Source organism: Cetorhinus maximus, chromosome 21 (genome assembly GCF_964194155.1).
Source record: "Cetorhinus maximus chromosome 21, sCetMax3.hap1.1, whole genome shotgun sequence".
Classification (NCBI taxonomy): domain Eukaryota; kingdom Metazoa; phylum Chordata; class Chondrichthyes; order Lamniformes; family Cetorhinidae; genus Cetorhinus; species Cetorhinus maximus.
Window position 1 is genome coordinate 34,831,555 of NC_135899.1, and position 22,302 is coordinate 34,853,856.

General features: G+C 45.7%; 3 protein-coding genes and 1 pseudogene across 4 annotated transcripts in view; 2 read left to right on the forward strand and 2 right to left on the reverse strand.

Moving 5' to 3' along the window:
* Positions 1-22,302, forward strand: part of LOC144695207 (uncharacterized) — a 469,933-nt gene that overhangs the window by 116,011 nt on the left and 331,620 nt on the right. The window lies entirely within an intron of this gene.
* Positions 1-22,302, forward strand: part of LOC144695266 (uncharacterized) — a 290,534-nt gene that overhangs the window by 76,983 nt on the left and 191,249 nt on the right. The window lies entirely within an intron of this gene.
* Positions 1-22,302, reverse strand: part of LOC144695162 (uncharacterized) — a 144,183-nt gene that overhangs the window by 34,310 nt on the left and 87,571 nt on the right. The window lies entirely within an intron of this gene.
* Positions 8,981-22,302, reverse strand: part of LOC144695240 (uncharacterized) — a 100,903-nt pseudogene continuing 87,581 nt past the window's right edge. The window contains exon 3 of the transcript XR_013579910.1: positions 8,981-12,284. The product of XR_013579910.1 is annotated as an uncharacterized LOC144695240 (transcript). The remainder of the gene's footprint in view (positions 12,285-22,302) is intronic.

The following is a 22,302-nucleotide window of genomic DNA, read 5'->3' on the forward strand; positions in this document are numbered from 1 at the left end:
AGAACAAGTTCAGCCAGACGGAGGAGAGTAGTGGTGGATGGGGATTGTTGGGGCCTCTGTTCAAGGAAGAAGCTAAGGGCCCTCAGACCATCCTGGTGGGGGATGGAGGTGTAGAGGGATTGGACATCCATGGTGAAGAGGAAGTGGTTGGGGCCAGGGAACTGGAAATTGTTGATGTGACGTAAGGTGTCAGAGGAATCACGGATGTAGGTGGGAAGGGACTGGACAAGGGGAGAGAGAAGGGAGTCAAGATAACGAGAAATGAGTTCCGTGGGGCAGGAACAGGCTGACACGATCGGTCTGCCAGGACAGTTCTGTTTGTGGATTTTGGGTAGGAGGTAGAAGCGGGCCGTCCGAGGTTGGGTGATTATCAAGTTGGAAGCTGTGGGAGGAAGATCTCCAGAGGAGATGAGGTCAGTGACAGTCCTGGAAACAATGGCTTGATGTTCTGTGGTGGGGTCATGGTCCAGGGAGAGGTAGGAGGAAATGTCTGCGAGTTGACGCTCAGCCTCCGCGAGGTAGAGGTCAATGCGCCAGACAACAACAGTACCATCCTTGTCAGCGGGTTTGATGACAATGTTGGGGTTGGACCTGAGAGAACGGAGTGCAGTGAGTTCAGAGAGAGACAGATTAGAATGGGTGAGAGGAGCAGAGAAATTGAGACGGCTAATGTCACGCCGACAGTTCTCAATGAAAAGATCAAGAGAAGGTAAGAATCCAGAGGGAGGGGTCCAAGTGGAGGGAGAATATTGGAGGTGGGTAAAAGGATCCGTTGAACGGGGAGAGGACTCCTGCCCAAAGAAGTGAGCACGGAGACGAAGACGGCGGAAGAAGAGTTCAGCATCATGCCGAGCCCGAAATTCATTGAGATGAGGGCGTAAGGGTATGACCCCACCACAGAACATCAAGCCATTGTTTCCAGGACTGTCACTGACCTCATCTCCTCTGGAGATCTTCCTCCCACAGCTTCCAACTTGATAGTCGCCCAACCTCGGACGGCCCGCTTCTACCTCCTACCCAAAATCCACAAACAGAACTGTCCCGGCAGACCGATTGTGTCAGCCTCTTCCTGCCCCACGGATCTCATTTCTCGTTATCTTAACTCCCTTCTCTCTCCCCTTGTCCAGTCCCTTCCCACCTACATCCGTGATTCCTCTGACACCTTACGTCACATCAACAATTTCCAGTTCCCTGGCCCCAACCACTTCCTCTTCACCATGGATGTCCAATCTCTCTACACCTCCATCCCCCACCAGGATGGTCTGAGGGCCCTTAGCTTCTTCCTTGAACAGAGGCCCCAACAATCCCCATCCACCACTACTCTCCTCCGTCTGGCTGAACTTGTTCTCACACTGAACAATTTCTCCTTTAACTCCTCTCACTTCCTCCAAATAAAAGGTGTGGCTATGGGTACCCGCATGGGCCCCAGCTATGCCTGTCTCTTTATGAGGTATGTGGAACATTCCTTGTTCCAGTCCTACTCCGGCCCCCTCCCACAACTCTTTCTCCGGTACATCGATGATTACTTCGATGCTGCTTCATGCTCTCGTCGGGACCTGGGAAAATTTATTAATTTTGCTTCCAATCTCCACCCCTCCATCATCTTCACATGGTCCATCTCTGACACTTCTCTTCCCTTCCTTGACCTCTCTGTCTCAATTTCTGATGATAGATTGTCCACCAATATCCATTACAAGCCTACTGACTCCCACAGCTACCTCGACTACAGCTCCTCACACCCCGCTTCTTGTAAAGACTCCATCCCATTCTCTCAGTTCCTTCGCCTCCGTCGCATCTGTTCTGATGACGCTACCTTCAAAAACAGCTCCTCTGACATGTCCTCCTTCTTCCTTAACCGAGGTTTTCCATCCACGGTCGTTGACAGGGCCCTCAACCGTGTCCGGCCCATATCCCGCGCATCCTCCCTCACGCCTTCTCCTCCTTCCCAGAAACATGATAGGGTCCCCCTTGTCCTCACTTATCACCCCACCAGCCTCCGCATTCAAAGGATCATCCTCCGCCATTTCCGCCAACTCCAGCATGATGCCACCACCAAACACATCTTCCCTTCACCCCCCCTGACGGCATTCCGTAGGGATCGTTCCCTCCGGGACACCCTGGTCCACTCCTCCATCACCCCCTACTCCTCAACCCCCACTTATGGCACCTCCCCATGCCCACGCAGAAGATGCAACACCTGCCCCTTCACTTCCTCTCTCCTCACCGTCCAAGGGCCCAAACACTCCTTTCAAGTGAAGCAGCATTTCACTTGCATTTCCCCTAACTATTCTACTGCATTCGTTGCTCCCAATGCGGTCTCCTCTACATTGGAGAGACCAAACGCAAACTTGGCGACCGTTTTGCGGAACACCTGCGGTCTGTCCACAAGAAAGACCCAAACCTCCCTGTCGCTTGCCATTTTAACACTCCACCCTGTTCTCTTGCCCACATGTCTGTCCTTGGCTTGCTGCATTGTTCCAGTGAAGCCCAACGCAAACTGGAGGAACAGCACCTCATCTTCCGACTAGGCACTTTACAGCCTTCCGGGCTGAATATTGAATTCAACAACTTTAGATTTTAAACTCCCCCTCCCCCCATCCCCACCCTGTTTCTTCTCCCCCCCACCCCCCCCGCTTTTTTTTCAATAATTTATATAGATTCTTCTTTCCCCACCTATTTCCATTATTTTTAAATCTAAAACTAAAACCTTGTTAGCCTTTCCACCCCACCCCCACTAGAGCTGTACTTTGAATATCCTGTCTTCCATTCTTAATTAGCACTTTTCTCAGACAAAACACCTCTTTGACCCTTTTGTCTGTGACATCTTTTGATTATCTGCTCATCTCCACAATCACCACACCCTCAATGTCTCTCTCTCCCCCCACCACCCCCCCCCCACCCACCTTAAACCAATTTATATTTCTCCCTTCTTCTAACTATGCTTCAGTTCTGCCGAAGGGCCATGAAGGCTCGAAACGTTAACTGATTTCTTCTCCGCCGATGCTGCCAGACCTGCTGAGTTTTTCCAGGTAATTCTGTTTTTGTTTTGGATTTCCAGCATCCGCAGTAGCTTTTAGCTTTTTGTTTTTATGCTGACAAACCAGGTAGTTTGGGTTTAAGCTAAAAAGTGAATTTATTGAGTTATAAATCTATACAAAAGATTGATAATACAGCAGACAAACAACACAATATTCAGCATAAAAGTTGAAATCAAACAAATTAACAAACCTTCCTGTCGCTTGCCATTTTAACACTCCACCCTGCTCTCTTGCCCACATGTCTGTCCTTGGCTTGCTGCATTGTTCCAGTCAAGCCCAACGCCAACTGGAGGAACAGCACCTCATCTTCCGACTAGGCACTTTACAGCCTTCCGGGCTGAATATTGAATTCAACAACTTTAGATCTTAAACTCCCTCCCTCCATCCCCACCCCATTTCTTCCCCCTCCCTTTTGTTTTTTTTCAATTATTTATATAGATTTTTCTTTTCCCACCTATTTCCATTATTTTTAAATCTACAACTAATACCTTGTCAGTCTTTCCACCCCACCCCCACTAGAGCTGTATCTTGAGTGTCCTGCCATCCATTCTTAATTAGCACATTTTCTTAGATAACATCACCTTCAACACCTCTTTGATCCTTTTGTCTGTGACATCTTTTGATTATCTGCTCCTATCACTGCTTGCTTGTCCCTACAACCACCGCACCCTCAACTTCTCTCCCCCTGCCCCCCACCTTAAACCAGCTTATATTTCACCCCTCTCCTAACTATACTCAGTTCTGCTGAAGGGTCATGTGGACTCGAAACGTCGACTCTTTTCTTCTCCACCGATGCTGCCAGACCTGCTGAGTTTTTCCAGGTAATTCTGTTTTTGTTTTGGATTGTTTTGTTTTTTGTTTTTAAATTAACAAAGTAGTTGAAAATGACTCAAGATCTTTCCCAGAACATGAAATAAATCTTGGAAGAGTGTAAGGTGAACATATCATACCGTTATTACATTGAGGAATAATGGGCTGAGGGAACCCTGGTTTGTACACTCACCCCCACTCCATCACCATACTCAGGATAGTAGTCCTCCCAGGCAGTAGAGTACTTAAACTGAGTGCAGCTGAGCCAACTGAGGGAAGACTTAGAGTGTGGTGAGAGGGGGAGTTGTGGGAAGGTTTTTATTTCCTTTTTCTTCTTTCTCACCCTATAGGAATTGGTTCTTGCTGGGAAAGGAACTAGCTGTTTGGTGAGTATCTGGTAAGTGGGTAAGTTCTATTCCATCCCTAAGGTTTAAAATAGTACTTAATAAAATATATTAAAAAGCGATATAAATAAATGATTAATATAATTAAATAATTATTTAAAACACATTAAGGATGGCAAGACAGGTGATGTGTCAAGGCTGCAGCATGTGGGAGCTCCTGCATAACATTGTGGCCTACAGCAAACACGTCTGCAGTAAGTGTTTTGCAGCTTGATGAAGTTTGGCTCAGTCATTGAGCTGGAGGCTCAGGTGTAGACTCTATGACACATCAGGAAGGGGGAATGTTACCTGGATGCTTTATACCAGGAGGCAGTCACATCAGGATAGGGTCTTCTGATTTGGTCAGTGGTCAGGAACAGGAGGATGTGACTGCGAGTGAGGCAGGTAAGGGGACCCAGAGGGCAGGAGTGTCAGCCTCTGCAATTTTCCAATAGATTTTAGGTTTTCTCAGCTTGTTTGGATGAGAGTGGGGGCTGCAGGGTGGATGAGCAAACTGACCATGGCATTGTGGTATAGAAGCTATTCAAGTGGGGTGAGCCTAAAGGAAGGTAGTGGTAGTAGGGAACAGTATAGTAAGGGGGATTAACACTGTTCTCTGTAGCAAAGAGCGAGAGTCCAGACGGCTGTGTTGCCTGCCCGGTGCCAGGGTTCGGGACATCTGCTCAGGGTTGGAGAGGAACTTGCAATGAGAGGGTGAGGATCCAGTGGTCGTGGTCCATGTAGGTACCAACGACATAGGCAGGATGAGGAAGGAGGCCCTGCATAGTCAGCATGACAAGCTAGGCAATTAAGAAGCAGAACCTCAAAGGTAATAATTTCTGGATTATTACCTGAGGCATGTAGAAACTGGCACAGGACAAATAAGATCAGAGAAACGAATGCGTGGCTCAAAGACTGGTGTGGGAGAAGTGGGTTCCGATTTGTGTGGCACTGGTACCTGTATTGGGGAAAATGAGATCTGTACCATTGGGACGGTCTACACCAGAATCGTGCAGGGGCTGGCGTCCTCGGAAGCTGCATAACTAGGGAAGTAGAGGGTTTTAAACTGATTAGAGGGGATAAGGGATCAAATTTGGGAAGATGTGGTAAACCAAAGAGTAGAGACAAGGCAAGAGAAAAAGGTATTAATATGGGACATGATAAACAGACTGTGACAAGAAGGGACAAAGAGTACAAATCCAAGAGTAAATCAGCAGATAAGGCTAGATGCTACAAAAATAATAAAACAACAAAACTAAAGGCTCTGTATCTAAACGCACGTAGCAGTTGAAACAAAACAGATGAACTAATAGCGCAAATAGAAATAAATAAGTATGATCTGATAGCCATTACAGAGGCATGACTACAGGATGACAGAGATTGGGACCTGAATAATGAAGGGTATGTGACATTTAGGAAAGACAGGAAGCTAGGAAAAGGTGGAGGGGTGGCAGCACATTAGAGAGGGATGACCTAAGTTCAGGAAAACGGGATATAGAAGCAGTTTAGGTTGAGATGAGGAATGATAAAGGCAAGAGGTCACTTGTGGGAGTGGTGTACAAGCCCCCTAATGTAACTACACAGTAGGACAGAGTATAAAAGATCATGGAAGCCTGTCAGAAAGTTACAGCAATAATCATGTGGGATTTTAATCTACATACAGACTGGAAAAATCAGATGGGCAAGAGTAGCGTAGATGAGGAGATCATCGAATGTTTTCGGCGTAGTTTCTTAGAACAGCATGTTCTAGAGCCAACCACAGAGCAGGCTATACTAGACCTGGTATTGAGCAACAAGATAGGATTAATTGATAACCTCATAGTGAAGGCACCCCTGGGTAGCAGCGATCATAATATGATTGAATTTTACATTCATTTTGAGGGAGAAACAAGTACATCCAAGACTAGTATTTTAAACTTAAATAAGGGCAATTATGAGGGCATGAAAGCAGAGTTATCTAAAGTGAACTGGCAAATGAGGTTAAGGGATAGGTCAATAGAGTTTCAGTGGCAGACACTGAAAGGGATATTTCAGAATACACAGAATAGATAGATTCCAATGAAGAAGAAAAATTCCAAGGGGAGGGCCCACCATTCATGGTTAACTGAAAAAGTTAAAGTATCAAACTTAAAAAAAAAGCATATAATTACTCAAAGCGGATGGCAGGTCAGAAGATTGGAAAGAATATAAAGAACATCAAAGAATGACTAAAGTATTAATAAGGAGGGAAAAATTACAGCACAAAAGAAAGCTAGCTCATGATTTAAAGACAGATAGCAAGAGTTTCTATAGATATTTAAATAAGAAAAAAGTTAAAGTGAGCGTTGGTCCGATAGAAAGTGCATCTAGGGAATTGATAATGGAAAGTAGGGAGATGGCGGATGAATTGAACAGTATTTTGCTTCATTCTTCACTATAGAGGACACAAGTAACATCCCTGAAATAGCTGTAAATCAGAAAATGGAAGGCAGGGAGGAACTCGGGAAAACTACAATCATCAAGGAGGTCGTATTGAACTAATTGTTCAGGCTGCGGGCTGACAAATTCCCAGGTCCAGATATACTTCACCCTAAGGTCTCGGAAGAAGTGGCTAGTGAGATAGTTGATGCATTCGTTTTAATTTTCCAAAATTCCCTAGATTCAGGGAAGGTTCCATTAGATTGAAAAATAACAGATGTAACTCCATTATTCAAAATGGGAGGGAGACAGAAATCAGGAAACTACAGACCAGTGAGCCTAACATCTGTCATAGAGAAAATGTAAAAAGCTATTATTAAAGATGTTATAGCAGGGCACTTAGAAAAATTCAAGGCAATCAGGCAGAGTCAACATGGTTTTGTGAAAGGGAATTCATGTTTAACCAATTTATTGGAGTTCTTTGAAGGAATCATGTGCTGTGGATAAAGGGGAATTGGTGGGTGTACTGTACTTAGATTTCCAGAAGGCATTTGATAAAGTGCCACACCAAAGGTTATTGTGGAAATTAAAAACTCATGGTGTAGGGGGTAACATATTGACATGGATAGAAGATTGGCTAGCTAACAGGAAGCAGAGTTGGCAGTTGTTTTTTTCTGGTTGGCTAGATGTGACGAGTGGTGTGCTTAGGGATCAGTGCTTTTTACAATTTATATAAATGGCTTGGATGAAGGGACTGAAGGAATGGTTGCTAAATTTGCTGACGACACAAAGATAGGTAGGAAAGTAAATTGTGACATATGACATAGGTAGGTTAAGTGAGTGGGCAAAGATCTGGCAAATGGAGTAGAATGTGGGCAAATATGAAATTGTTCATTTTGGCAGGAAGAATAAAAAAAAGTTTATTATCTAAATGGTGAGAGATTGCAGAGCTCTGAGATTCAGAGGGAACTGGGTGTCCTAGTGCATGAATTACAAAAGGCTAGTATGCAGATACCGTAAGTAATTAGTAAAATTAACAGAATGTTATCATTTATTGTGAAGGGAATTAATTACAAAAGTAGGGAGGTTATGCTTCAGTTGTACAGTACACTGGTGAGACCGCATCTGGAATATTGTGTACAGTACTGGTCTCCTTAATTAAGGAAAGATGTAAATGCGCTGGAAGCAGTTCAGAGAAGATTTACTGGGCTAATTCCAGGAATGGGCGGGTTGTCTTATGAGGAAAGATTGGACAGATTAGGCTGGTATCCACTGAGGTGACTTCAATTAAACCTTTAATATCCTGAGGGGTCCTGACAGGGTGGATTTGGAGAGGATATTTCCTCTTGTGGGAGAATCTAGAATGAAGGATCACGGTTTAAAAATGAGGGGTTGCTCATTTAAGACAGAGGTTAGGAGAAACTGTTTTCTCTCAGAGGGTCATGAGTCTTTAGAATGCTCTTCCTCAAAAGGTGGTGGAAGCAGAGTCTTTGAATATTTTTAAGGCAGAGCTAGATAGATTCTTGATTAACAAGGGGGTGAAAGATTATCAGGTTTAGGCAGGAATGTAGGGTTGACATAACAATCATGATCCTATTGAATGGCGGAGCAGGCTCGAAAGGCGAGTGGCTCATTCCTGCTCCTAATTCATATGTATGTTCATATGTACAAACATTACCCATGGTATTAGTCAAACACCCGTCACCTGAAGAGGATCTATCAATAATTCACATCACCAACTAAATCAGGGTCCGATTCTACCCCACACCCACTCCTCAGAGCTGGCTCACTTTGCTAATACACCCACACTCAAAATTTATTCCCAAATCTTTTGGCCCTCCATTCACCACAATGATTCATAGCCATCAACTGTTAGGCAAGGGGATTAAGCGTTACAGAACCAAGGCAGGAAGATAGAGTTAACATACAGATCAGCCATGATCTGATTGAATGGTGTAAAAGGTTCAAGAGATTACTCCAGTTCCTACATTCCTTAAATTCCTTTCGAATGCCCTCTCCATTCTCATCTCCAATAACAATAATTGGTTAGTGTCACCCTCTTCAACCACCAGCTGAGCTTCCGACGCCCTCTCCATCACAAAGATCGCCTGCATGTTACTCTGTAACATTGCCCATTTCTAACAACCCCCACCCCCGCATTAGTCCATCTGCTGTTGAAATCCTCATTCTTGCTGTTGTTGCTTCTAGACTAGACTAGACCATTCCAATACTTTTCTGTCCAGCTTCCCATCTTCCACCCTCCATAAACTTCAGATCAGCCAAAACTCTGTGGTCTCCAACATAACTCACACACCTAGCATCACCCTTGTGTTCACTGACCTACACTGGTTCCCAGTCCACTGGTTTCTCCAATTTAACATGCAATTAGGAAGGCTTTTGTATTGGTATGTTGGCCTTTATCTCAAGAGGATTTGAGTACAGGAGTAGTGAAGTCCTGTCTCAGTTGTATAGAACCTTGGTTAGACCACATCTGGATACTATGCGCAGTTTTGGTCCCCTTACCTTAGGAAGGATACTGTTACCATAGAAGCAGTGCAACAAAGGTTCACCAGACTTGTTCCCGGATGGCAGGACTGTCCTATGAAGAGAGATTGGGGGAAACTGGGCCTGTATTCTCTAGAGTTTTGAAGGATGAGAGGTGATCTCATTAAAACCTAGAAAATACTCAAAGGGATAGACAGTATAGATGCAGCTAAGATGTTAGAGAGGCTAGAACCAGTGGACACAATTTCAAAATAAGGGGGAAGCTACTCAGAACCAAGATGAGGAGAAATTTCTTTACTCAGAGGGTTGTGAATCTTTGGAATTCTCTACCCCACAGACCGTGGAAACTCAAGTCATTGAGTACGTTTACAGTAGAGATTGACAGATTTCTAAATACCAATGATGTAAAGGGATATGGGGATAATGTGGGAAAAAGGCTTTGAAGTGGATGATCAATCATGATCGTATTGAGTGGCAGAGCAGGCTCAATGGGCTGAAAATCCTACTCCTGTTCCTATGTTCCTAAAATTCTCACATTCAAGTACAAATTGCTCCATGGACTCACCTCCTCCCTCTCTCTGTCACCTCGAGCCCCATTTCACTCCGAGATCTCTGACTTCCTCCATTTCTGGCCTTTAGTACATACCCCCACCCCGACTACCTTCACCTGACCATTGACAGCCGTATCATCCATGCTCCAAGCTTTAGAATTCCCTCCTTAAACCTCTCTGCATTTTTATCTCTCTCCCCTCCTTAAATCCCACCTCTTTGACCATAATTTTGACCCTTCGAACATCTCCTTTTTGTCTCGGTGTTAATTTTTCTCTGATGACGTCTCTATGAAACACTTTGGGATGTTTGACTATATTAAAGTACTCTATAAATACAAGCTGTTGTCCTCTCTCATTTCCTCCAACCCTCAAGGTACTGACCTGGAGTACAGACTGTGGACATTGATTGGCCTCTAGTGCTCTAAGTGGCCATTCAGCATGTGTAGACCCAGACAGTGAATGTTGTGAGACAATGGAGACTGTCACAGCCGAGACACATCCTGCCCTCCCCCTGACTTCCCAACTGGGGTCACTGATGAGGAACGGCATTCCTGGCTGATTCTTCCCCTCCATAGACCAGAGATGCTGAGGCTAACTGAAGTCCCTCCATTACTACCCCAGGAATGGCTCCTCCCCTGGGTGCTTGTGCTGGTAGATTAGAAGCTGGAGCCTTTCTAACCATTGAGCATCTGATTGCCTTCTTGGTCAGAGTGAGAATCAGTGAGTGACTTGTACCTGGCACTGCACTGAAAGGATGCTGAATTTATACAGGAATTTCTATGCATATTGATGTCTTCTTCTGGTGATGTTTGGTGATCTGGTCAAAGGTTAAATTGACCTTCTTAAAATGATTGGCATGATGGTTGGAGAGGTTTGAGACAGACACTGCTGAGAGAGGCAGTGCTTTGGAACGACAGCTCCCCTGTGTGAGCACTGGACGGTAAACAACATAGACATGTCTCAGTGTAACGGAAGCAGGTGACCCGGCTCCAAGTCCGTGTGCAGACATTGGTGTATGATGAGAGAGGAGGAGTAGGTGAAACAATCCTGTCACACGTCACACTGGAAGGGTTTGTCTCCCGTGTGAGTTCTTTGATGTTCCAGTGGTTGACAATTGTATGAAGGCTTCATTACAGAACTCACACCGATAGGGTTTCTCCCCCGTGTAAGTGTGTTGATGGACCAGGAGATACACTGACTGTGAAAGCCTTGTCACACACCTCACACCTGAATGGTTTCTCACCAGTATGGGTCTGCTGGTGCTTTACGATTTAGTGGGGCTGGGTGAAAGTTGTCTTATAAACATCGCACCTGAATGGATTTCCACATGCCCCCCTCCCCCCATGTGAATCCTCTGGTGGCCCAGGAGCAAAGACTTCAGAAAAACTTCATTGCAAATCTCCCTCTTACTCCCCTGTGTGGATCCTCTGAAGGAGCAGCAGATTTGATAAGTTGATGACAACTTCATCACAAACCTCACACTTGAATGGTTTCTCTCGTGTGAACACGTTGATGTATCCGGAGGTACCATGATTCTGAGAATGATTTGCCACACACATCACATTTGAATGGTCTCTCCCCGGTGTGGATCCTCTGATGCTTCACAAGATCGGAGGAACGGGTGAAAGCCTTGTCACAAATCTCACACTGAAATGGTTTCTCTCCTGTGTGAAAACGTTGGTGTCCGCGGAGGTTCGATGAGTCCGAGAATGATTTGTGGCACACGTCACACTTGAATGGTTTCTCCCCTGTGTGAATGCGGCGATGTACACGGAGGGTCGATGAGTGCGAGAATGATTTGTTACACACCTCACACATGAATGGCTTCTCTCCAGTATGAATGCGTCGGTGTTGCACAAGTGTTGATGACAGTGAGAATGCTTTTTTGCACACCTCACACTTGAATGGTTTGTCTCCTGTGTGAATCATCTGGTGTTTAAGGAGGTTCCAAGACGTCACAAAAGCTTTGTCGCAAATGTCACACTTGAAAGGTTTCGCCCCCGTGTGGACTGTTTGATGGCGTAGGAGGTTCGATGACACTGTGAAGGCTTTAGCACAGACCTCACACGTGAACATTTTCACTCCTGTGTGAATGTGTTGGTGTGAGCGGAGGATTGAAGACCGTGAGAATGATCTGTCACACACCTCACATGTGAATGGTTTCTCACCTGTGTGAATCAGTTGGTGTCTGCGGAGTGTCGATAAGTCTGAGAATGATTTTTCGCATGCCTCGCATGTAAACGGTTTCTCTCCAGTGTGAATGCGTTGGTGTACATGAAAGTGAGATGAGCGCGAGAAAGATTTGTCACACACCTCGCACGTGAACGGTTTCTTCTCAGTGTGAAAGCGTTGGTGTTGCACGAGTGTTGAAGACTGTGCAAAGGTTCGGTCACGCACATCACACTTGAATGACTTCCCTTCCATGTGGCTACTCTTCTGAAACAGGTGGTACAACAGAAGTACCTTTAGTATTAGGGGATCCTAGGAACCTGTGGAGCCCTCCTCACACTTGAACAGCCTCTCACCTGGAGGAATGAGTCAGTGGTTCATGAGGCTAAATGAATGATTGAAGCTCTCACCAAACTTGCAGCCCACTCACACTTCTTCCCAGACTCACCCTGATCGATAACCCACAGCCAAACCTTCAGAAAGGTTGGTTCTGATGAAAGGTTCCACACCACTGACCAGTTTCAGGTCTGATGATATGTCAAAGCTCCCCTGATCCGACCGATTTCCAGATGATGGTTTCAGTGACCAACCTTCTCTGTGTTGAGCAATGCTGTGAAGGGACTGGATGTCTTCCCACAGTTGTGCAGTTGTTTCTTGGGTAACGGTCAAGGCCTATCGACAGTGTCTATCCTCTCTGTATTCTCTGGTGTAGCACGGTGTAATCCTTCTGTAAAAGAGGAAAAGGAAACATGATTTCCTCCTTTGCTCCCCTCTCCTCCTTTGCTGAAGGGGCTGACTCCTCAGTTAGAGACTGTTCCACAGTGAGTGTCAGTCTGCTATTCACAGGGAAGGAAACCTGCTACAACTGCCTGGTCCAGTCTACATGTGACTCCAGTCCTACACAACATGGTTGACTCTGAACTGCCCTCTGAAGTGGCCCAGCAAACAATGATAAACAATCATTACAAAATCCAATAATAAGAGAAAAATCATATAGATCTAGAAAATCCTGGCATTGTGTCAGAATAAGATTAAGGTGATCTCAGCCCAGTGAAATCTGTAAAGTCTCTCTTACCAAGTCTGAGGACAAGTACCCAAGTGAGGAGAGCTGCCCCACAGACTGGTCAAGTAGCAGTGATACTCACTGAATTGTATCAATCTGGAACCATCCCAGACTCCTCCGTCACCATCCCTGGGTATGTCCCTCCCCACTGGGGACGTCCTCAATATTGACTCCATGGAATCTCATGGCTTCAGGTCAAACAAGTTCAAGGAAAACTATCACTCCCCTCCCAACTGATGAATGAGTATTTCACCATGTTAATTATCACTAGGGAAGTAGACTAAGGACAGATCCCAAAACTGGATATCCATGAGGTGCAGTGAGCCATCAGCAGCAGCAGGATTGTATTCCATCACAATCTCACAGCCCAGCACATCCCTTATTCAATGATTCTCATCAAACCAGTAGAGAGACATGTCAGGAACAGCATTGGGTACATTTCAGAGTCCAAGTTTGAACCGAGTGAAGGTTATTATTGAATCTGCATCCGCCGCCCTTTCAGACAGTGCCTTCCAAATCCTAACCACACGTTGTGTAAAAAAGGTTTTCAAGTCACCTCTCTTTCTTTTGCCAATCATCCTTTATCCGTAACCCTTAGTTATCGACTCTTCTGCCAATGAAACAGTTTCTCTTTATTTACTCTGTCTAAAACATTCACAATTTAAACATCTAATTTCCTCTTAGCCTTCTCTGCTCTAAGGGAAACAATGCCAGCTTCTCCAGTCTATCCACGTCACTGTAATCCCTCAATCCTGGAACCATTCCAGTAAATCTCTTCTGTACCCTCTCCAAAATTCAGGGAAAGGGTGGTGGGAGGTCTTGGAGGGATTTGAAAAGACAGGAAAGCCAGATCCCAAAACATAGGCAGAACTGACCATTCACAGTCCGCAGGATAATAACCAGCTCCCAACACACACACACACAACTCAACAATAGGAAATCAGTAAGAATCCTCAGACACTCTGCACCTCCCAGATAATTACACCTCACCTTCTCATATTCAGTAATGAGCCATCAACAAAAGTCAGCCTGTAAATCAGAAGGGAAATGCTTCCAATAAACACACTCAATATCCAACACACAGCTCCAGGCAAACAGTTCAGCACAAAGCACCGAGTAAACAGCTCTCTCAGCTGGATGTTCTCACACAGCATAAGGGGCATTTCCACACCTGATTCCCCACAGGATAGTCAGGCTGCCTGAAGATTAGTGTGGATATTATGTGATGTAATTATTATAAATTGTGTTCGTTCACTCACCATCTCCTGAGTTGGTTTTGAGTCCCTACAGGAAGTGAAGCAGCTGTGGAAGAGGAAGGGGAGGGAATGGGCAGAGTGGGTGGGGCTCTCTGATTGACGTCTCTCACAGCCAATCCAAATATTTCTGGAGCAACATGAGTTTTCTGAAGTTTGGGAAACTGACCGGTGAAATGGAGGCAACTTTGAGCAGCAGATCAGGTGGGGATTTAAACTTGTCATTGTCCCATCGGAATAAAACCTCACTTATTGCAGCTGCTGTCTCAGTTCCCCCGGTAAATGTTTGACAGAGATTTCTAGTGTGGGAATAACATTCTTCATCCTCGGAGGCTTTCAAACTGACAACATCAGTGTGGGATGTGTAGCCTCGGATGTGTTTGACAGCAAATCAGGAGAGGGAGACCCACTGCATCCAAGGCAACAATGATGTGCAGTGGCAGAATCAGCACATGTACAGTAGGGAAACAGGTAGGAGGGACACAGGTGAGAGGGGCACAGGAGAGAGGGTACAGGAGAGAGAGAGTAACAGACGAGAGAGAGAGAGAGAGAGACTCAGGCAGGTTGGAGAGAGGAGATTGTTCCAATGTTCTGGAATGAACTCTGATTCATGGAGCAATTGCGTGATTTGGTGATTGAGGTGGGGTTCAATGTGTGAGTAAATGCCCCATGAGTTGATATCTGACAACACTGTCCCGTCCAGGGGTCGCCTCCTGTGTAGGTGCAGCTCCCCTGATCCAGTGTCTGAGGCTCAACATCCACCTCGTCCAGTTCTTTGCCAGGGATGTCCCGGTCCATTCGCCTCTCCCAGGACATCGCGGTCCGTTCACCTCTCCCGGAATGTCCCAGTCCATTCACCTCTCCCGGAATGTCCCAGTCCATTCACCTCTCCCGGGATGTCGCAGTCCATTCACCCCTCCCGGGATGTCCCAGTCCATTCACCTCTCCCGGAATGTCCCAGTCCATTCACCTCTCCCGGGATGTCGCTGTCCAATCACCTCTCCCGGGATGTCGCAGTCCATTCACCTCTCCCGGGATGTCGCAGTCCATTCACCTCTCCCGGGATGTCGCAGTCCATTCACCCCTCCCGGGATGTCGCAGTCCATTCACCTCTCCCAGGAAGTCCCAGCCCCAGGTTTTTGGTGCCTGAACGCACACAAACCCTGAGTGTAATTTGAAGAGCCACCTCAAACAGGCGCAATCGGTAGAAACTCACCACTCTCATTATTCCCATCTGGGGCCGTGGTCATTTCTGTGGTTGGTTCCAGCTTCCTGGGAGATGTTTAATAAGCCAGCGTTAACGATCACAAAAGTTCAATTTATGCTTGACATAACTTACATTGAAAAATCCTGATACAGTCAATTTTAGCCAGATTACACTGATAAAACCAACACAAAGTTTTGACCACAAATGTGCACTTGTGGTTATTGAATATTTGCCAAGGAGTTTTGCTGAAATATGATTTTTTTCTAAAAATTGTGTGACCAATTGAAGCAGTTTTATTTAAGGCTGGTACATTGTGGTCTGATTGGCTTCATTATCAATGCAGTGTGTAAACATCTACAGCATAATTTCTTCACTCGTTTTACAACAAGTTTGTGTTTCAATAAATGGTGGGTGGGGTTTGTACAGGGAGCCCAGAGCCTGAGGAATTATTCATCTGGCCCTGACAACAACTTTAATCCATGTTCATGGAATAATCCATCTGGAGTTGGACTTGAACCCAAAACCTTGTTCTCTGAGTCAGAGGGTTGTGGGTTCAAGTCCCACTCCAGGACTTGAGCACAAAAGATCATGGCTGACACTCCAGTGCAGGACTGAGGGGTGGAAGAGATTACAGAGATAGGGAGGGGAGAGGCAGGCCATGGAGGGATTTGAAAGCAAGCTCAAAATCTCACTAAAACTAACACTGAGCTTTCCTGGGAAGAGAGAGTTATTCCTTGAGTTTTATTCCTGACAGATTGTTAGAACTGTGCCTAAACAATAGAACTTTCATGAGTGAATGAAAGCAGAATGGTTAATCAGCAGTACTGATTGAAGACAATCCCTTAAGATGTCCATTCCAGCTGACACCAGAGACTTTACCACCTTTCACAGCTTCAGGAACCCAGACACAAAGACAACACTGACACCTGCAGCTCTAACTAGTTATCACTTTAAATCAAATCAAACTTTCAGGCTGCCAGTTTACACGGGAGAAGCATTCTGTACACAACCTTGGGACTTAACCCCTTAGAAACTGAATCTAATACAACAGAAATATTATGAGTTATTGTCAGCTGTGACTTAGTTAGCACTCTTGTCTCAGTCAGAAGGTTGTGGGTCAAGAGACTTGAGCGCTGAGGCTAGCACTCCAGTGCAGTACTGAGGGAGTGCTGCACTGTCAGAGGTACCATCTTTCAGATAAGTTAAACCAAGGGCCCATCTGCCCTCTCAGGTGAAAGTAAAAGATGCCATGACACGAAGTTAAAGAAGAGTAGGTGAATTATCCCTAATGTCCTGGTCAATATGGATCCCACAATCAATGTCACTGAAACAGATTGTCTGATCATTATCACTTGTTCTGTGTGGGAGCTTGCTGTGCACAAATTGGCTGCTACATTTCCTTCATTACAACAGTGACTACACTTCAAAGAGCATTCCATTGGCTGTAAAGTGCTTCAGCACACCTTGAGTCTGTGAAAGTTGATATGTAAATACAAGTCTTTCTTTCTTGGGGAAACATTTTGCTTCCTGTGAACTAGAAATTATAAACCCAATGATAGAGAAAGTATACCAGCCCAGAGCGACATTGACCAACATATTGTGTACAGGACTGTAGGCTCCTGATTGTTTCAGTGAACAGGAATACATCAGTAAACAAAAACAGAATTACCTGGAAAAACTCAGCAGTGCCTGGGAAGATGGGGGTCTGGGTGGAGGAAAGAAAGTAGCCACATTGTCTGCTCCTGGTCACTATCCAGTATCCCTGCTGGAAACAGAGGGTGTGTGACAGTCAACTGAGGAAAAAGAAAGGACTTGCATCTGACTCCCGCACAAGAGAATAGCAGACTGGCACTCACTGTGGAACAGTCTCTAACTGAGGAGTCAGCCCCTTCAGCAAAGGAAGAGAGGGAGTTGGAGGAAATCATGTTTCCTTTTCCTGTTTTACAGAAGGATTGCACCGTACCACACCAGAGAATATAGAGAGGATAAACCGTACTCCTTTACAGCATTACCCAATTTAGAGATGGTTGGACTGTGAAACCATCATCTGCAAATCAGGCAGGTCAGGGGAGCTTTGGCAGATCATCAGATCTGAAACTGGTCAGTGGTGTGGAACCTTCCATCAGATCCAACCTTTCTGAAGGTTCGGCTGTGAGTGATCACCCTCCCAGGGTGAGGCTGGGAAGAAGTGAGAGTGGGCTCCAAGTGTGGTGAGAGCTTCAATCATTCATTGAGCCTCAAGAACAGAGAAATCGACAAGTTGAAAAAAAATGTTTTGGATTGGGGGAGAGTAGATTTTAGTAAAATAAGGCAGGATCTGGCAAGGTTGACTGGGAACAGTTACTTGTGGGGAAATCTACAGAGGAACAGTGGGGGGTGTTCAAAAAGGAAATGGGGAGGGTACAGGCTCAACATGTTCCCTCTAGGGTGATAGGAAGGAGTAACAAGCCCAGAGAACCATGGATGACCAGAGATATTCAGGTTACGATGAGAAGGAAAAGAGAGGCTTTTAGCAGGTACAAGGGAAGCATATCAGCAGAGGCATTAGTGGAGTACAGAAAGTGCAGGGTGGAGCTTAAGAAAGCAATTAGGAGAGCAAAGAGGGGATATGAGAAAACTCTGGCTGGTAAAAGTAGGGAAAATCCCAAGATATTCTACAAGTATATCAATGGGAAGAGGATAACCAGGGAAAGAGTAGGGCACATAAGGGACCAAGGGGGCAATCTATGGGTGGAGCCAGAGGACATTGCTAGAGTGTTGCATGAATACTTCACATCCGTCTTCACCCAAGAGAATGAGGTTGAAGGTATCGAACTCAGGGAGAGAGACTGCAAGGTTCTTGAGCAAATTGATATAGGGAGTGACAAGGTATTGGAGGTGTTGGCAGGCTTAAAAGTGGACAAATTTCCAGATCCAGATGATTTGTGTCCCAGACTGCTGAGGGAGGCAAGGGAGGAGATCGCAGGGGCTCTGACCCAAATTTTTAATTCCTCTCTGGCCACGGGGGAGGTGCCAGAGGACTGGAGAACAGCTAATGTGGTTCCGCTATTTAAGAAGGGTTGTAGAGATAAGCCAGGGAACTACAGACCAGTGAGTCTCACGTCAGTGGTAGGGAAACTATTGGAGAAAGTTCTGAAGGATAGTATCTATCTCCACTTGGAGAGGCAAGGTTTGATCAGGGTTAGTCAGCAGGGCTTTGTCAGAGGGAGGTCATGCCGAACAAATTTGATTGAATTTTTTGAGAGGTGATCAGGTTTGTAGATGAGGGCAGTGCAGTTGATGTAGTTAATATGGATTTCAGCGAAGCCTTTGACAAGGTCCCACATGGGAGACTTTTAAAGAAGGCAAATGCACATGGGATACAGGGTAATTTGATAAGGTGGATTAAAAATTGGCTTGGTTGTAGGAGACAGAGGGTGATGACAGAAGGATGCTTTAGTGACTGGAAGCCAATGTCCAGTGGCGTACCACAGGGATCTGTGCTCGGTCCCCTATTATTTGTCATTTATATAAATGACATAGATGACTATGTGGGGGGTAGGATTAGTAAGTTTGCGGATGACACAAAGATTGGCCGGGTGGTTAACAGTGAGGTTGAGTGTCTTGGGCTACAGGAAGATATCGGATGGTCAAATAAGTGGCAGATGGAATTTAACCCTGAAAAGTGTGAGGTGATACACTTTGGAAGGAGTAATTTGACAAGGAAGTATTCAATGAATGGCATGACACTAGGAAGTTCTGAGGAACAAAGGACCTTGGCGTATGTGTCCATAGATCTCTGAAGGCAGAGGGGCATGTTAGTGGGGTGGTGAAAAATGCATATGGGACGCTTGCCTTTATCAATCGAGGCATAGATTACAAAAGTAGGGAGGTCATGTTGGAGTTGTATAGAACCTTGGTGAGGCCACAGCTGGAGTGGGAGAAACCGCACAGCTGTGTGCAGTTCTGATTGCTACATTATAGAAAGGATGTGATTGCACTGGAGGGAGTGCAGCAGAGATTCACCAGGATGTTGCCTGGGATGAAACATTTAAGTTATGAAGAGAGGTTGGATAGACTTGGGTTGTTTTCGTTGGAGCAGAGAAGACTGAGGGGCGACCTGATCGAGGTGTACAAGCTTATGAGGGGCATGGATAGGGAGCAGCTGTTCCCTTTAGTTGAAGGATCAGTCACAAGGGGGCATAAGTTCAAGGTGAGGGGCAGGAGGTTTAGGGGGGATGTGAGGAAAAATGTTTTTACCCAGAGGGTGGTGACGGTCTGGAATGCACTGCCTGGGAGGTTGGTGGAGGCGGGTTGCCTCACATCCTTTAAAAAGTACCTGGATGAGCACTTGGCATGTCATAACATTCAAGGCTATGGACCAAGTGCTGGTAAATGGGATTAGGTAGGTAGGTCAGGTGTTTTCATGTGTCGGTGCAGACTCGATGGGCCGAATGGCCTCTTCTGCCTGTGATTCTGTGAACTGCTGACTCATTCCTACAGGCGAGAGGCTGTTCAAGTGTAAGATGTGTGAGGAGGGCTCCACAGAGTCATATGTACTCCCAACAGGCAAGGTTATATGATGTACACCTGTTAACGTAAGGAAAGCAACATGAAAGGGAAACCATTCACGTGCGAGTTTTGTGATAAAACTTCTGTGATGTCTTCCTGACATACCAGAGGATTCACACTGTGAAGAAACTATTCAGATGTGAGGTGTGCAACAAATCATTCTCACAGTCATCGGCCCTCCATGTGCACCAACGCAGTCACACAGGGGAGAAGCCATTCATGTGCAAAGTGTGTGACCAATCATTCTCCAACCCAGCACAACTCCTGGTACACCAACATGTTCACACTGGCAAAAAATCGTTCACGTGCGAGGTGTGCAACAAATCGTTTTCACTGTCATGGGCACTGCTCAACCACCAATGCACTCACACAGGGGAGAAACCATTCATGTGCGGGATTTGCAAGAAATCATTCTCGCGTAAAACGACCCTACTCGAACACCAATACATTCACACTGGGGAGAAGCTTTACACGTGTGAAGTGTGCAACAAATCATTCGCATACCCATCGATTCTCCGCGTACACCGGCGCATTCACACAGGGGAGAAACCGCACAAGTGTGGAATGTGTGACAAATCATTCTCACAGTCAGGAAAGCTCAGGACACACCAGCGGATACACACAGGGGAGAAACCATTCAGGTGTGAGGTTTGTGAGAAGGTTTTCACTTGCTACTCTGATCTCCTGATGCACCAGAGGATTCACACAGGCGAGAAATTCTTCAAGTGTGAGGTGTGCAACAAATTCTTCTCGAAGTCATCAATCCTCGTTGAACACCAATGCAGTCACACGGGAGAAACCATTCACATGTGAGCAGTGCGACAAATCATTCTCACAGTTATCGAACCTCCGCAGGCACCAACGCATTCACCAATGAGGTGCACAATAAATCATTTTTAAGGTCAACAAAACTTCTGCTCCAGAGAATCCATGTGTGAGAAACCCTTCAAGTGTGAGGTTTGTGATCAGGATTTTGTGACGTGTTTGACATCACCAAAGGATTCACACAGGAGAAAAAGTTTTCAAACAATGTTTGTACCAAGGCCTTAACCCAAATTTGCAATGTCCTAAAGCACCAGTGGACTCACACTTATGAGAAACAATTCGGGTGTGAGGTGTGTGACAAGACTTTCATGCTTCAGCGTATCTCCTGGTCCATTAATACGCACACGCGGGCTAGACGCCCAGTGTGAGATCTGTAATAAAGTCTTCACACAGTTGTCAGACCTCCTGGAATATCAGTGAACCCACACAGGAGACAAACCCTTCCAGTGTGACGTGTGACAGGATTGTTTCACCTACTCCTCTCTCATCATACACTGACATCTTCACACGGACTTGGAGCCGGGTCACCTGCTTCCGTTACACTGAGATTGTCCGTGTTGTTTACCCTCCAGTGCTCACCCAGGGGAGCTGTTGTTCCAAAGCACTGTCTGTCTCAACAGCGTCTGTCTCAAACCTCTCCCACCATCAGTCCGATTGTTTCAAGAAGATCAATTTAACCTTTGACCAGATCACCCAACATCAACAAAAGAAGACATCAATATGTATAGAAGCTCCTGTATAAACTCAGCATCCTTTCAGTACAGCGTCAGGTACAAGTCACTCACTGACTCTCACTCTGACCGAGAAGGCAATCAGATACTCAGTGGTTAGAAAGGCTTCAGCTTCTGATCTACCAGCACAAGCATCCAGAGAGGAGCCATTCCTGAGGTAGTAATGGAGGGACTTCAATTAGCCTTAGCATCTCTGGTCTATGGAGGGGAAGAATCAGCCAGGAATCCCGTTCCTCATCAGTGACCCCGGTTGGGAAGTCAGGGGGAGGGCAGGATGTGTCTCGGCTGTGACAGTCTCCATTGTCTCACAACATTCACTGTCTGGGTCTACACATGCTGAATGGCCACTCGGACAGAGCACTAGAGGCCAATCAATGTCCACAGTCTGTACTCCAGGTCAGTACTTGAGGATTGGAGGGAATGTGAGAGGATAACAGCTTGGATTTATAGAGCACTTTAATATAGTCAAACATCCCAAAGTGTTTCATAGAGACGTCATCAGAGAAAAATTAATATCAAGACATAAAGATGTTAGAAGGGGATGACCAAAAATATGGTCAAAGAAGGGATTTAAGGAGGATCCTAGAGGTAAAGATGCAGAGAGGCTTAAAGAGGGAATTCATTAGCATGGAGCCTAGATGACAATGCTGTCAATGGTTAGGTGAAGGGAATGGGGGTGGGAGGATGGACTGAAGGCCATAATTGGATGAGTGCATAGATCTCGGAGGGAGATAGGGCTTGAGGTGACAGAGATAGGGAGGGAGTGAGGCTATGGAGCAATTTGTACTGGAGCATAAGAATTTTAAATTGGAGGCACTG